Here is a 3,767-nt window from a genome sequence, read left to right on the forward strand (position 1 = left end):
AAGGGGGACTCCAAACTGCTTGCCCCACATCATCCCTTTTCAGCCTGAAGAAGCCAGAAAGATCTTCTTCGCCCCCCTTCCTTACAGCAGTAAGGAGTTCCCAACTTAGAGGGGGGAATGAAGCCAGATTTAAAGTTAGGTAGTCAGTGTAGTTAGGTAAATTGGGTCTAATACCAAGTGAAATCTAAAATGGAAACCATGGGGAGAATGACTCAGGGAAAACACAGGACAACTCATGGAATGTTAATGAAGTCCCAAAAAGGCCAAAGTCCACCTCAAAGAAATGTTAATGAACAGCCCCCAGCAAAAAGGTGCTGACTCAGAAGTCCTTCCTGACCAGATTACTTCTTTGGCCCACCTGTGTCCCACCCCTCGGGCCTTCACACCTACATATCACTGAAAGAACTATAAAAAGGGGAGACAACATCCCTTCCACAGATTCCACCTCTTGGGTCCCCTTCTTCCTCTGGGAGAAGTCTTTTCTGCTGTCCTTTAATAAACTTCTAATTTCTACTCTGACCTTGCCTCGGCGTGCTTCTTTGGTGTTATTCTTCAACATTGGGGAAGCAAGAACTCGTCACTGGTCAACAGCGGTAACATTAGAACAGAGTGAGAAAGGTCTCACTGGCACCAATCCTGTCCCAGCAGACCTGGAGCCAGGCAGGGGAGCCTGGAGACAAAAAGGGAAAAAAGAAAGAGATATAGAGAAGAATATCAGTATAGCAACACTTGCATAACACAAAGTAAGTCTGAACTTAGCTGATCTGGTAGCTGCATAGCAAGCTGATGTGTTAGAAGTGCTCTGAGCTTCTGCTTACAAATGGAGAGCTCCTGTAGGGAGCCAACTTGTGGGGTCACACCTGAGCTTGCTGCTTTGGGAAACATAAAGTCCTTGCATCTTCACTTTCCCTGCAGACTACAGGAAATATTGCTATAGTATCCCAGGCAGCATCCACCTGGGGACAAATTGTGGCCCTGGTCAAATGCCACTGAAGGAAGCTGTTATGATTTGGATACGGGATGGCCATACCCAAGCTCTTGTATTAATAAAGGAATGAGAAATGGGTGGATTGTGGGATCTGAGATAAGCAATCATCCTATTTTGAATAACTGTGTGGTAACTGTAGGCAGGTGGGGTAGACCCAGAGGGTTTGGGTCACTGTGGACGTTCCCTGGAAGCCTGCATCTCCCCTGTGGTCCTTCTCTGAGGCTTGCTGCTTCCTTACTGCCATGAGGGGAGCAGCTTTTCTCTGCTAGGCCCTTGCCACATCATGTGCTGCCTCACTTGGGCCCAGAGCAATGTCATTGGCCATCTATGGACAGAGACCTTTGAAACTCTCTGTCCCAAATGAACCTTTCCTCCTCTAAGTTGAACTTGTCAGGTATTTTGGTCACTGTGGTGCAAAAGCTGCCTAAAACATAAGCTGTCTGAGTAACGTATACACTGAGATGGCTGAGAGCAAAGGCCACCAAGGTCCACTTACCATTCTCCAGCTGTAACAGAACCTCAGCTACCCTTGGAGACAATGACCTTTATCATCTGGACCTATTGTCCTTCTCCCTGGGAACTGCAGATTATGTGGTGGGGGAAGGGGGTGGTTCTCACAGAACTGCTACCAATGCTAGGGAGGGAACTACTGTGCTCACTGAGCCACTGGAATCACCCCAGTTGTGCCAGAGGTGGGCAGGCTGAGGCCTTTGTAAATGGGCTCTGGAGGCTGAGTGTCTCACAACTTTTGAAGCAAGATGGTTGTCTAGATGTGATAAAAAATGAATATATAGTTTTCTAGCGCAGGGAGGATCTGGTTGACTTGATCACTACCTCCACACCCACATGCTTTCAAAAGTATGGTATTGTAGGTTGGACTTTTGCTACCCTGGATACCTGGTGGGCTCCAAAACCAAAAATCCTCAAAGAGATCTCACAATATTAAATACCTATGCAAGATTTGTTGTTTGTTCTTTTGTTTTCATTGTATAGTATTTTTGTTGTTTTGCTTTGTTTTTCATCATGGTCTCTACACTCATTTAAGAGATTTCACACATTTTTTTAAAAAATCAGTAATTGGATTTTTTCCCATCTCCTGTCTTTATCTCATTTTAATTCCCTTCACTTCTCTGTTTTTTCTCTTATAATTTGTTCTTCTTTCTCCCTTTCTTCCTTCTTATGTTTCTTTCTTCTTTCTCCATATTGTAATATTAACTTTACTTTCATTAGTGCCCCAATTTTCCACCTATTCTATATTATTAACCCCTGTTTCTTTTCTTTGTTTCATGGACTTATATACATCATTTTCAAGGAATTTTAGTAAGTGTAGGTGTTTTGACTTAAATATGAAATATGCTTCACATGATCATGTATGAGACAATGCAAGTTTTTTTAGGAGTGAAATGATTGGGCTATGACAGCCTTAACCCAATCAGCAAATTAATCCTCAGATGTGCATTATCTAGGTGACTACTATAGGTTGGTAGTGTGTTGTTGAAATAAGTAGGTCACTGGGGACATGCGTTGAGGTCTTTTTTTTTTTTGTCCCTTGGATGTAGAAATCTTTCTGCTTGCTTGTTGTCATGTTCTGAGCTGAATTCCTCTATTACACACTTCCACCATGTGTTCTGCTTTACCTTAGGCCCAGAGCTATTGAGTAAACTGACCGTGGACTGAATCTTTGAAACCCTGAGCCAAAATAAATAACATTTTATTCCTCTACATTTTTGTTGTCAGGTCCTTTGGTCACAGTGATAAAATGAACTAATGCAGAAATGGGTTTGCTGCTGTGACTAAAATGATGACATGGTTCAGAAGACTTTGGACACTTTTCAAGGGGCCTGAAGACTTATGTCTCAGTTTTCCCTCCAGTTTCTGTCTCAATGTTCTATTTCCATCTATTAAACATGCCTGTTGTAACTTCTATTCAAATAAATTTACAAGGAAAAATTTATCTCTAGAAGTTTCACTTTTTGTTTTAAAGTTATAGAATCTTAAAATCAATTTATGAGATGAAAAATTACACTCTATCAACATACATTTTTAAAATAAGAACTTTTTTTCTGCCATAGTCTCATAATACCATGTGCTGTCCTATGGACTGCTGCTGCCTTATTGCAGAACTCAGTTCTTACACTTGGTAAGTGCACTGGATTTTGTTCTACTTCTGCAAGCAGACACTATATCCTAGCTCCATGTCAACAATGTCCTATTTCTAACATAATGGAGAAATGAACACATCCTTAAGTAGAAACCTAGGAGAAGCTAAAAGAAAAGGAACAAAAGTATCCAATTGTTGGGTACATAATAGTTTCATAAACACTGGTGCAAGTGAAAAACTACAAAAAACAAAACAAAACAAAAAAAAACAATAAACAAACAAACAAAAAAACATGTCTTGGCAAATTATGCTGATGGAAAATTTCCACATCCTGAGGGAAACTGAGAAGCAATTCTATAGGTTCATAACCTGTCAGGGAATCCTCTTTAAATTGCAGTTGGAAATCAATAGGAAATTAATGGTGCCTCACTTTCTTTTTTTCCTTTGACCATGTCAATGGCAGTACATGTGATGTAGTGGAAACAATACCATCCTGATTCCCCAGGATGCTTTTCCTCTCTCTCCCTTAGATATAGAAGGAAGACTTGGAAATTACCTTCACACTTTGGCCACCACGGAATAGGCATTTCTTCATGGAGAATAGAAGAGAGCTGCCAGCTGTCAGTAGCATTTTCAAGGAAGTGATGGGTGGTGAGTTTTCTAATTCACAGTTTTGCA

Source organism: Marmota marmota, unplaced genomic scaffold (genome assembly GCF_001458135.2).
Source record: "Marmota marmota marmota unplaced genomic scaffold, marMar, whole genome shotgun sequence".
NCBI lineage: Eukaryota > Metazoa > Chordata > Mammalia > Rodentia > Sciuridae > Marmota > Marmota marmota.